General features: G+C 33.3%; 1 protein-coding gene across 1 annotated transcript in view; it reads right to left on the minus strand.

Moving 5' to 3' along the window:
- The window catches only part of CSMD2 (CUB and Sushi multiple domains 2), a 994,819-nt gene that overhangs the window by 231,696 nt on the left and 750,510 nt on the right, over positions 1–12,613 (minus strand). The window lies entirely within an intron of this gene.

Raw genomic sequence — 12,613 nt, forward strand, 5'->3', positions numbered from 1 at the left:
ACAATAAGTTATAATGCAAGTCTCTTGCTCTCTCAAAAGTCTAGCTGTAGTACTTCCCCATTTCTTAAAGGTTATCTAGAGTTCTCAGATAATATGCCAGGAGAGTGCAAGATTCATCTTGGGATTTTTTTCTTTCTTTATTTATTTTTTGTTTGATTTTTGTTTTGTTTTTTATTTTGTTTGTTTGAGGACAGGGAGTGATGTTTCAATGTAGAATGTCATAAGTAGAAAATTTATCTGTAAATTTAAAGATTTGTCTGGTATACTTTAGTGGTTAAACGATTTGCCACCAGTCATACAAATACTATATAATAGAGACAGGATTTGAAACTTCTTTCTGAATGTAAGGACTATGCCATGCTGTCTCCATTGAGTTCTGTCACATTGAAAAAGCTGGGTGTATGTTTCTGGTCAGAGACAACAAATGAAGATGAAGACCACATAAATAAATGTAGAGAAATATATTATTAAAAAGTTAGGTGCTAGATGATGAACCTTAGGCCAAAAACAATACACAAATATAAGCTTCCACTGACAAATATAAGTCTCAAAAGAGAGGGGGAAATATATTGGTTAAAATTTTAGATGTTACGCCTTTAAAGAGAAATAGAATGAAAATGCTAAAAATAAAAACACACAATTAAAATATTATTAAGGAAAAAATTATATGGAGGTAGGAAAAGATGGCCCAAAGAAAATTCTTATCTTTGGGAGGCATGGGGGACAGAAGAGTTGTGTTTGGAGAAATTGAAAAAACTATCAGCATAAAGTATAGAGATTATAGGATTAGGTTTGGAGTTTTTAAGGAACTTGGGCTGTAGAAATACATGTGATACAGTATTTTATAATATCCTGATGATATAAACAACCAAGAAAAAATGGGGGGGGGAAGCAATTTAAAATAAAAGGACTAAATTATTCTCCTGTAAGTACAAAAGACTAATAACAGGATCTAAAGCTACAAGAAAACCTGGAAATCATCTAATCCAATGCCTTTATTTTGTAACTAAGGAATCTAAAACTCAGAAAAAGGAGATGCTTCTTCCAAGTATTAAGCAGCAAAATCAGGATTTGAATAATTAATAATAGCTTACATTTATATTGTGCTTGCTATGTGCCAGGCACTATGCCAAGTACTTTACAATTACTGTTTCATTTGGTCCTCACAAAAACCTCTGGGAGGTAATTACTATTATTATTCCTTTTTCTTTTTTCTGAAGCAATTGGAATTAAGTGACTTGTCCAGGGTCACACATATTCGCATTTTTTAAGTGAAGAAATTGAAGCACACAAGTAACTTGTTGAGGTTCACATAGCTAGTAAATGTCTGAGGCACTCTATTCACTGTACCACCTATCTGCCATAAAGATAAATTATATGCACACACTTATGTACACACACAAACATATGTATAGGTGCCAAAGAAAATATTGGCACAGAACAAGAATTAATCACAACCAAGTAGAATTTTTATCAGTAATGTCGTGAGAAGTCATTATTTTTAAAAATTCACATTAATATAATGACATCAATTAGAAAAATTTTAATATTAGTATAAAGGCATCTGATAATATGTCAACTACTGATAAAAAGTAATTTTTCTTTCATATTACATAACTCTTTGCTTGAAATAAATATGAGAAGAATTGAGTTAAAATCTAGCCTGAGACACTAACTGTGTGACCATCCTCACCTGTAAAATGGGGATAATAATAGCACCTATGTCCTAGGGTTGTTGTGAAGATCAAATAAGATAATTGTAAAGCACTTAGGACAGTGCCAGGAATATAGTGCCATAATACAAATACACACACACAACACACAGAGTTGTTCATTCTTCATTTTCAAAAAGGATCGACATAGGATGATGTCAACTTGTGCATGAAATAGATTTAAATGAAGCAGATTTGCACAAAGTTATCAGTCTCACTCTTTCTTCCAAAGTCAGTAAATTTCAGTGGCAAGACAAAAGTCAAGATGACCGATGATGATCCAGGCTGCAATGGACCATTTTGGCATCTTCTGTGTTTGACCAAACTGTGGACAGCGCCTGCTTCAGTTGCCTTGTTGACCAATGGAGCACAATGTTCTAATTCATCCGTGAGTCTTCTCATGTTTGGGGTAGATATCCCCCTCACTCCGTGGTTGTGAGCTTGTTTGTTGCTGTCGATCTGATTTAGTCCATCTTCTAAATGAATACCAAAGGAAGATGAGTCCACAGAATTAGCACCTTCGGTGTAAGGGCTCCCTGAATCCATTTCAGGGTTGCAGTGGTCTCACTTCAGTAAAACTATCTCAGCAGACAAGCTAAACCAAGCTGAAAGTAAACAACAGACCTCAAATCTATCAGCACTTGACGACTTCCCTTAGTGGAATGGGCTGAAGATATATAGAGATATAAATATACAGACATATGCATATACATACCTAGAACATATATGTATACACATAGCAACATGTGTGTACACATGCATATATGTGAACGTGTGCTACTTACATTATATATATGTATTGCATGCATATATGGAATGACTAATTGGGAAATTTGCTTTCATTGATTATATATCTGTAATAGGTTTCATTTCTTTTTCAGTTGGGGTGGGAAGGAGAGTTAATAGTAGGAAGAAAAGGAGTGTTTCCTGATAGATAAATATATTTATATCTATATAGTAACACATACATACATATATACATTTACATATTTATGCATACATAAAATATCTATGACTTTATTGATTAAAATGTTCCTTCACATTATACAAACTGTAATCTCATTCATGCCTGGTCATTTTGGGCAACTTTTGTCCAGACTATCCCACAAGTTTTATATAGGGATTCTAATGTACAGGTTATAGGTTTTCTTCTATTTCTCCTGGTATTCTATAACTAGAATTGGAGCATTCTGCCTTGCCCTATTCTTGCCAGATGACCAATTTATTTTCTCTCCTATTATATAATTTTTGATGACTTCTTTTAATCTTGCTCTTCAGAGTTCATAATTGGTTGGTTATAAGTTGTAACTTGTAGCTCCCATGAATATTTCCATTTTTGTCTCTGTGATACTTATTTTTAATTTTTCAAAAGAAATTGTATTACATGACTTTATGTCAATGATAGCAATATCAGCAGATTGGGAATATTGAAAAAAATAAGCCTTTCATGAGATGGCAGTCATCAGTAAACAAACTCTGCAACTTCCTAAAATCAGTTCATATTCCTCTTCCTATTTAACTCTATACGCAGCTCATTATCCATATCTACTGTTTTTCCATATATATACTCAGTTCCATAAGGAATCCTATCAAATTTATATTGAGATCAGAAAATAGACATTCTTCATCCACTTGGTCTTTCTTGTGTGGACACACAGACCAAGTACTTGATGCATATGAAAGTCCTTATTACATACTAAAATCTCAATTTAACTTGACCTCCACATTGAATTTTCTCTTTTAGAGTAGTGAATAACTTTGACAAGCATATGTTTTATGTCTCATCTGATCTTTAAGATCAGAATATCATTTACCAAAGTTGTTTGTGTCATGCTATCTTCTAAGGAATAAGGAGTGATTTTTTTAAATGTATAAATGAGATCTTCTTGTAGAAGAACCTGCAATATGTTTTTTTTTTTTTTATTATTCTAGGAGGAAAAGGAAGAAATAATTAAGTGTCAAGAATTGTGATGAACACTTTACAAATATAATCTTATTTGATCCTTACAACAATTCTATGAGGTAGCTATTATTATTATCACCATTTTACAATGGAAGCAACTGAAATAAATAGGTTAAGTGGCATTCCCAGAGTCACACAGATAATAAGTGTCTGAGATTATATTTGAACTCAGGTCTTCCTGATACTGGGCCCACAGAACCATCTTGCTGTCTCAAATTATCTGATTACATATTGGGAATTCTGCTAAACTACAAAGTTAGAAATGCTATTTTACAGTAAGACACATTAGAGAACTGTAAAGAAAGCAAAAAATCCCAACATCTGAAATTAGGAAATTAAAAGTTACTATTAACATCCCACATGAATATACATTTTAACTTCACCAAACCTTCAATTTTAAACTATAGATCTCAGAGGCATTTTGACATTCCCAATTCAATGTAGGGAAAATGAGGCCTAAGAAAACATCATGATTTGCCCAAGAACACATAGATCTCAGGGGTGAGATCTGAATTTAGACCTTCTGACGGAGAGGGTCAGTGATCTTTCCACTATCTAAATTCTCGTATCAGTCCAGGCCTTCTTAACACTCTTATACAACTGCTCTAGACAAGCCCCTCATCACCTATTGGCTGAGCTATTGCAATAGCCTGTTAACAGAATTCCCTACGTATAATTTCATCTTTCTCTAATCCATCCTCCAGACAGTGGCCAAACTGATATTCCTAAAGCATGGATCTAATTATATTACTAACTTTCTGTCTTAAGAACTTTTTGTGACTCTCTTCTCTCTCTACATATATATATTTTAAAGAAGAAAACTGAATGACAGAATTCTTTCAACTGTGGAAGAAAAAATCTTATTTACCAAGTAAATGGGAAAAATTATTGGAGCAGAGATTCAATTTTGTAAGAAAAAAAATTAAATTATTTAAAATAATATAACATAGTAAAATATACATTAGGGAAAATATAAAGGTAATAATGTAGATTAAATTATCATAATAGTAAAGATATCATTTGTAGCTTACAAAGCACTTTGTGTACATCAATATCATTTAATTTTCACAATAATCTGACAAAAAAACCCAAAATTTACAAGAAATAGAGTGACTAGTTCAGGGTCAAAGTTAGGAAATGTCAGAAGCAAGGCTCAGATCCATATTTTCTGATGCCAAATCTTAGATTCTTAAAACTATATTATCCAACTTGAGCTTTACTAGCTTAAAAACTGCACTATGAATTTAGAATACAATTAAAAGTTGTATTCCTTCCTACATTAATTATCCACAAAGAACCAATACAAATTTACAAGAGGAATGCCCATTTCATAGTGCACAAATGATCAAATATGAATAAATTTCTAAATTACAAATGACCATCTGGAAAAATATTAAATCTCATTAATATTGCAAATAACACAAATGTAAAAATAACACCTTTGATTAATTAAAATTGAGAGAAAGATTATTAAAATTTCCCAAAATAGTATTATAAGGGCTTCATAAAACAGATACATTTCTATATTCCTTGTTGAATTGCAAATTGATATAATATTTTTGGATAACAATTTGATAATGTTTGATGTTTATAAAATTGGTCATATTATCTCATCACAAGAAATATGCTACAAAAATTCAATTAAAAAGAGAAAAGGACCTGTATTTATATGGGCATTTTAGTCATCTTTTCTGCTGTGGAAGGAAAAAAAAAACTATAATTAACATATATGCCCAAAAGTTTAGGAGTGGCTGAGCAAATTTTTGCATATTTTAATCATTCAATATCAATTTGCCATTAAAATGACAAACATTAGGCTATAAACAAATATGGGATCACGCACACACACACACACACACAAAGTGAATAAAGTAGAATTTTTAAAACAACATTGATTAACTGTGATTATATAAAAACTTATATCCCTACAGATGTATAAGGGAATTTAATTATTCATTTAAAATAATATTTTAATATAAAATCATATAAATGCCAAAATATCAAATATAATTTGCTATGGTAAGTTTATAATATAATTCATTTTTTGAACCATAGTGAGTTATGATTCACTAGCAATTAGTGCCCAGGAGAACAGGTAGAACATAATAGCTTCCTTCTAAAGAAAAGTAATTCCATAGTGGCAGAAGAAAATTTTCACTGCGTCTACAAGTGCAGCTAAGACATGGGTAGGATAGAAATGTGACTCTTTGTTGATGACCAAAAAAGACAGTACTCTTTTCAACTTCAAGTTCAAGATCAAGCATTTTAGTTATATCAGAGGATAATATATACTTTTATCTTAGAATCTCTACAGGGTTTCACATTACATATTCTGGCAGCATTGTGATAATCAATATGATCTTTATCTGAACTTTACAGATAGATTGAAATTAAAATCTTGGAAGAGGCTAGGTTCATTAATTACTTTTATTTTACTTTGTGTCTCTTTTCATTTCAAGAATGATGTGTTCTGCAGTAGTACCCTCAGTCTCTTAGACAGACAATTTAAAAAATGTTATAAGATGGCAGTACCTTCCTCAATGTGCCAATATTGAATCCTATATATTTTCCCTATAAAAAGGGGAGAGAAGAAGTAAATTTATTGCTCCTCGTTATTTTGGTAGATCATAGACTAAGGCTAGAGGCCTCAATCTATCTGTATCAGTTTGCTCACTATTTCCTCAGGGACAAAATCCAGCCTGACCCCCAGACAGAGGACCTTATCACCTACTTGAATGGTTCTAGAGAAGTGTGAAAATTGGGGTGCAATTGCACCAAAGTGGGCACATATGAAGACAATGCAAAAAACAGAAATATTTAATTCAGTACTAATAAATGAAAGAAGCCAATGAATTGTGGACTGGCTACTCATAAGCTTCTCTTACTACCTGTTCCCCCTTTTTTCTTTCTTTTTCAGAGAAGTTAGGATTCCTGGTCCTATTTTCTAAAAATGCATCTCATTTTTACTGCTTTTTTATTGTTTTTATGTCACTTTTCATTATAGGATATATACCTCTATTCTCCTATCCAGTGACCTCTTGTAACCAAGATTTAAAAGGAAAGAGAAAAAGTATTCAACAAAACCAAACATATCAACTGTGTTTAACATTATTTGTAACATTTTATATCTATACTTTCTTGATTTTGCAAAATGTTTATTTTCTCAATTCTTCTTGAAGGCCAAACATGCTCATTAGATTTGGAAGGCAGTCCTGTCTTCCACTTTTCCCACCTTTATTATTTTTATAGTCAACATCTTATAGTTTTCCTAATTCTGAATTTTTCAATTTCAATCAGTTCTTGGTTCATCTAAGTCTTTTCTATGCTTTTCTAGACTCTGAATTATTAGTTCTGTCATACCTCATAGTAATATTCTATTACATTTTTATACTACAGACTTTGTTTAGCCATTTCCCATATGATGGGCATCTATTTTGGTTCCAGTTCTTAATTGCCACCCCACAAAAAAGGTATTACTATTCATATTTTAGTTTATATGTATTTTTTTTACTCTGATTTTCTTAGGTTTTATGTCTAGCAATAAGATCTCTGTGTCAAAGGCCAAGGACATTTAAATCACTTTTTAAAAAAAGTATAATTCCAGATTGCCTTCAAGATTGGCTAGATCAATTTACCCTCATAAATAATGTATCATTGTCCCAATATTTTGGTACTTCCTTCAAGACTGACTACCTATACCTTCTGCCATTTTGTCAAATATCTGGCAATTTTTTAAAATTTTCATTTCTCTTACTATTCATAATATAGAACAATATTTCATGTAACTTAATAATCTCTCATTTTTTGAGCATCTATTCATTAGAGAATGCTTTTTCGTGTTTTTTGTAGCTGTATTAATTTCATATCAAATATAGGATATTTGATATAAAATTGTTTTCTTTTCCCCCTCAATTGACATTTTCAGGAATATAGAAAGGAATAAAATGCTGAATAACATAACAAAAAGTGAAATTGATCATATTACTAGATAAGAAATGATTGGTTAAGAATGTAAGAATTATTTGGGGGAAAAAAAAGTAACTGATAATTAGCTGGTCAGAACATAATTCAATATTAACATTAAATACGAAAAATAAAAGACAAAAATACACTATATGCAATTCACTATTTAAATACTCTATTTGGAAAAAAACAGCAATAAATAAAATGACACTGATTGACAAGCATAAACATTTCTTAATAAAACAAAAAAAAAAAAGGTATCTGGAGAAGAGTATCCTAACCATTTCAGGAAAGAAGATGAAAGGTAGAAGAATATGACATTGAAAAGAACAATAAGGACCACTTGAAATTTTGAGCTAATTATAATGAGATGATTTCTCATAAAGGAGCAAATTATATTATTATACTAGGAAGCAGTTACCTGTTTCCAAGAAAGCATGAGGTAGAACACTTTTCCTATAGAAAAGAAACCATCAATTCAATATTGTAAATAAAGAAGAAAAAATAGGGATGACTGATATCTGTCTCCTTAGGGATTCCTTTATTTGTTAACCTGAACTGTCTCACTATTCCAAAAAGGAGGGGGAAAAAAAAGCTCTGCTGCTTCTCTAGCTCTATATCTTTCTGACACATAATAGGGATTCCTGAGATTTGTTAAGTCTAATGGCCATTATTCAATTAATGAGGGAGTAGCCTTGGAGAGGGTGCTAGAGGTCAATGAAGCATTAGAAGTTTGGCATTAAATACAATGAAGAGTAATTTTTTTGTCTATTTTTTCCATTTGAATCCTGGCCTGGCGCCATAAGGGAGGAGTCTTTCAATGTGTTCGGAACTTCAGTGTTTCTTTCAACTTTTTAGTAATTTCTATGCCTTTTATATTGTGGGGTTGTCATGCTTTAATTATTATTGTTTGTTATTGTGAATATACTTTAATTGTGTATTCAGAGCCCTGCTGATTTGGGGTGAGATGTCTTATAAATAAAATGATTATTTTCTTTTCATATTTTTGAATGTCATTTGGGGTAATTTAAACTAATTCTCATTTGGATGACAGAGTGAGACCTCTGGAGACACCAGTAACAGCAGTTTTTTTGAAATGATTTCTCATTGGTCTTGCTTCTCCTAGATTAGGCAACAGCTGTTCCTTTAGCTGTTATTTTCCCTTATAAATGTGAAGATCTGCAGATGAGTATCATATGAGTGAAACATCCATTGTCTAAATGAGTTTTTTTTTCCTCACGCTGTAATAAAGAATATTCAGTAATTGCTGTGGAAACCCTGGAGCCCTCTCCAAGACACTACTACATGAATAACGAAGGCAAGTTGTATCTATTTGTCAAGATACCACAGGGTGTTTTCTCAACTTTTAACGTATTTTTTCCTGCATTTGCAATGTGTAATGGAACAAAGATTTGCCACTCAAGATAATGAGGTTAGCAATAGCCTAATCATCAAACACTCTAAAGGCTTTTGCTTTAAACTCAGTGATGATACAAAAAATGAGCTACTAGGAGAACAGCTTCATCCCAACTTTCTGGAATATTACTTCATTACAACCTTCATTTAAATGGCAGAGTTCTGAGATGTCAGCCCCTCAGATGGAACTGTCTCCTCTGGTTATCAACTCTACAATGTATACAAAGGGAATCTGCAGAGCTACAATTTTAAGCAAGAGCCAATTAAACTCATTTCGAGCTAGTTTCTCACCAGCAAATGTGCTGAAATACTTCTAGTAATATAATCATCTCAGCTTAGTATTTCATTTCTACATAGAGTCTCTGACTGGAGTTTTCTATCAATTAATTAACAAACATTTAAATGTCTACTAGGGTCTAGGCCCTAGACAAACTGTTACAAGTACAGGTTTTTTGAAGGTTTTTAAATCCCTGTTTCAAGGATCCTACATTCTAAGAGCAATAAATAAGTGCATTTGTAAATAAATACAGTATTAGTGTAAAGTGAATAAATACAGATTTTAACAAAGTTGTTAAATGAATCATAGTTTGAGAGGGGGAGATACAAAAAATAGGAATCCAACTGCTTTCTTAAGAGAGAAAATTTATGCATCCATGGTATAGATGACACATAGATGCACATCTTGGGCATGTAGCTAGCCCATGCAAAGGTCTGGAGACAGGAAGAGTGCTGTCTCTCATGAACAGAGTGAAGGATAGTTTGGCTCAATTACATTGGAAAGCACTTTAAAAGAAAAACAAAAGAGTTTAGATTTTATCCTAGCAAGTTACTGTAGTTGACTGAATAGAGGAGTCATATGGTCATATTTATCTGCATTTCAGGAAAATAACTTTGGCAGGACTCTGTATAATGAACTAGAGTGAGGAAAATAGTGGAAGGGCAGGAAGAGACCAGTTTCAATCTTGTTGTTGTAATATTCTTGTACCTAGTAGAGAATCTAAAGAAACAGCTATAGCAATCAAACCTATCATGGATAAAGCTCCAGGAAGAAATTGAGAAGGGATAGTCAGATTGGAAGAAAATCAAAAGAGAATCATGTAATGAAAAACATAGAAAGGTGAGAGAATCGAGAAGAGATAGAAATCCAATGTGTCAAAGGCACATAAGAAAGAAGTCTAAGAAGATGAGGACTCAGAAAATGACATTAGATTTAGCCATTAAAAAATCTCTCTTCCCTCTCGAGATTCCCCCAGTACTGGACCATTTCCTTCCTGTCTTAAGGTTGCAACTTGCCCCTTTAAAGTTCATAGTGGATGAAGAAATTGTTTTCCTCCTTATTAACAATGGCTCTGGATTGTCCAAAACTGGCTTTGTAGAAAACAATAACCCTCCAGCTTTTTTCCTCTCCATAGAGGTCAGGATGTGTATGACTCTGGGTAATTCCATGGAGGATAAGAATAAGAACAAGAGGTATTCTGATCTTGAAGGTCTACATTAAACATGCTACAGTCATTACCTGGGGCCATCAAGAAGATCTGGCACCACACCTTCCATAATTAGTCCTGTGCTACCTGGAAAAAGCACCCAACACCACTCACAGAAGCTCCCATGAATCCTAACAACAATCTAGCCATGTATGCTGTTCCCTAGATTATGCTATCTCTATATGTCTCTGGTTGTACCACTGGCATTTTAATGGTCTGATCCACATGGGATGATGGTTATGCCCTTCATGCCATGCTCCATCTGGATGTAGTTGGCAGTGATCTGACAGAATAATTCATAGAGACCGTGACAGTGAAGTTTTTCAGGTTCACTACCATAACTGGGAAAGAAACTATAACATCAAATAGAAGGGATCTTCTGATGCCCTAGATTTGGAACAGATGAACACTACTGCATCTATCTCTTCTTCTCTGAAAGCTATCAGTATCCTGATGGTCAGGTTATAACCAGGTGACAAGGAGGGATTTAGGTACCCAGAAGCTCTCCTCTTTATTATGAAATCCTGTGGTATCCATAAAACTACCTTTAACTCAATCATGGACTATGATATTGACATCTGTTAGGATCTAAGGCTAATACCATATTGTTTAATGGTACTACCACGTACTCAGACATTGCTGACAGAATACAAAAAGAGATTACAATCCTACCCCCAAGTACAGTGAAAATCAAGATCATTTCCCCACTTGAGCCCAAGTACTATGTCTGGATTAGAGGCTCAGTGAAGCTTTCCTGTTCAGTGATGTGTAGCAGAAAGCAAGAGAATAACAAATCTGGGTCCTATACTATACACTAAAAATGCTTCTAAATAGATTTGTTTTTGTTTTCTGTCAAACTGCATAACATGATAATTGTCCAAAAATGAGATTATATTCATATGGCTTCTCTCTTCCTTTCCTTCTTCCCTCTGTTCTTTCCTTCCTTCCTTCCTTCCTTTCCCCCTCCTTTCCTTCTTTCCTTCCTCCCTCCCTTCCTTGTTTCCTTTTTTCCTTCCCTCCTTCCTCCCTTCCTTCCCTGTTTCCTTTTTTCTTTCCCTCCTTCCTTTCTTCCTTCCTTCTTTCCTTCCTTCCCTCCTTCCTTCCTTCCTTCTTTCCTTCCTTCCTTCCTTTTTTCCCTCCTTCCTTCTTTCCTTCCTTCCTTCTTTTTTTTTCCTTTTGTACACTTGATTCAGGATTTAAAAACAAGAATATTGAAATTGATGAGATGAGCAGCCTAACTCTATAGAAAGCAAATATTCCCAAAGTTCTATAAGGGATATTCAAACCTTTTATTTTTTGTTTTTTTTAAGTCATTCCAAAATCTGTATAATGCATTGTTACAGGGAGTTTCTTGTCTCTATGAAGTCTGCTTATGAAGTTTTGCAAAAACAAAAAAACAATTACATAAATCCAAACAAGGGAGGGAAAGGAGAAGTACTACTGCTTACATGTAAATTATACTCATTTTTAAAAATAAATTTTTTTGCATCTTCAAGTCTCATCACTGTTTTTCATTAGTAAATTAAGCAGCTAACTCAATTAACTCTGAAAAAAGTCATAAACTCAAAAAGGCAAATAGAATTAACAATTATATAGAATTCTACTTACTAATCAAGGCTACACTTTCCCAGAATGCACACAGTGTCCACAGGTAAAACTGAGCATTAACTGAAAGTATTGTGGTGATGAGATACATATATGGGGAATACAGGTAGGCAGGGTGACTCAAAATTCTGGAGATCATGGAACTATGAAATGACTTAATTTGGACATTTCTTCTCAGACTACTCATAAGAGACCATTTAAATATCTCTAAGCAGCTTATGCAGTCCTCACCTCTAAGATAGAGACAAAAGTCATTGTACAAAGTAAAGCCTTTGGGAAAGCCCCTCATGGCAGCGTTTAGGCTTGCTGAGTCTCACTAGGATTTCATTTAGTCTTTCACATACTACATAAAAGTATTTGTTGTATCTAGCCTGGGACCTCCAAATCAAGTCTCTTGACTGGTGAATTTGGGTCTGGAACAGACTTTTTATTCTAGCCTACTCATTGAGATTTTGTTTTTATTTGGGCTT

Source organism: Sarcophilus harrisii, chromosome 3 (genome assembly GCF_902635505.1).
Source record: "Sarcophilus harrisii chromosome 3, mSarHar1.11, whole genome shotgun sequence".
In the NCBI taxonomy this organism is placed as follows: Eukaryota; Metazoa; Chordata; class Mammalia; order Dasyuromorphia; family Dasyuridae; genus Sarcophilus; species Sarcophilus harrisii.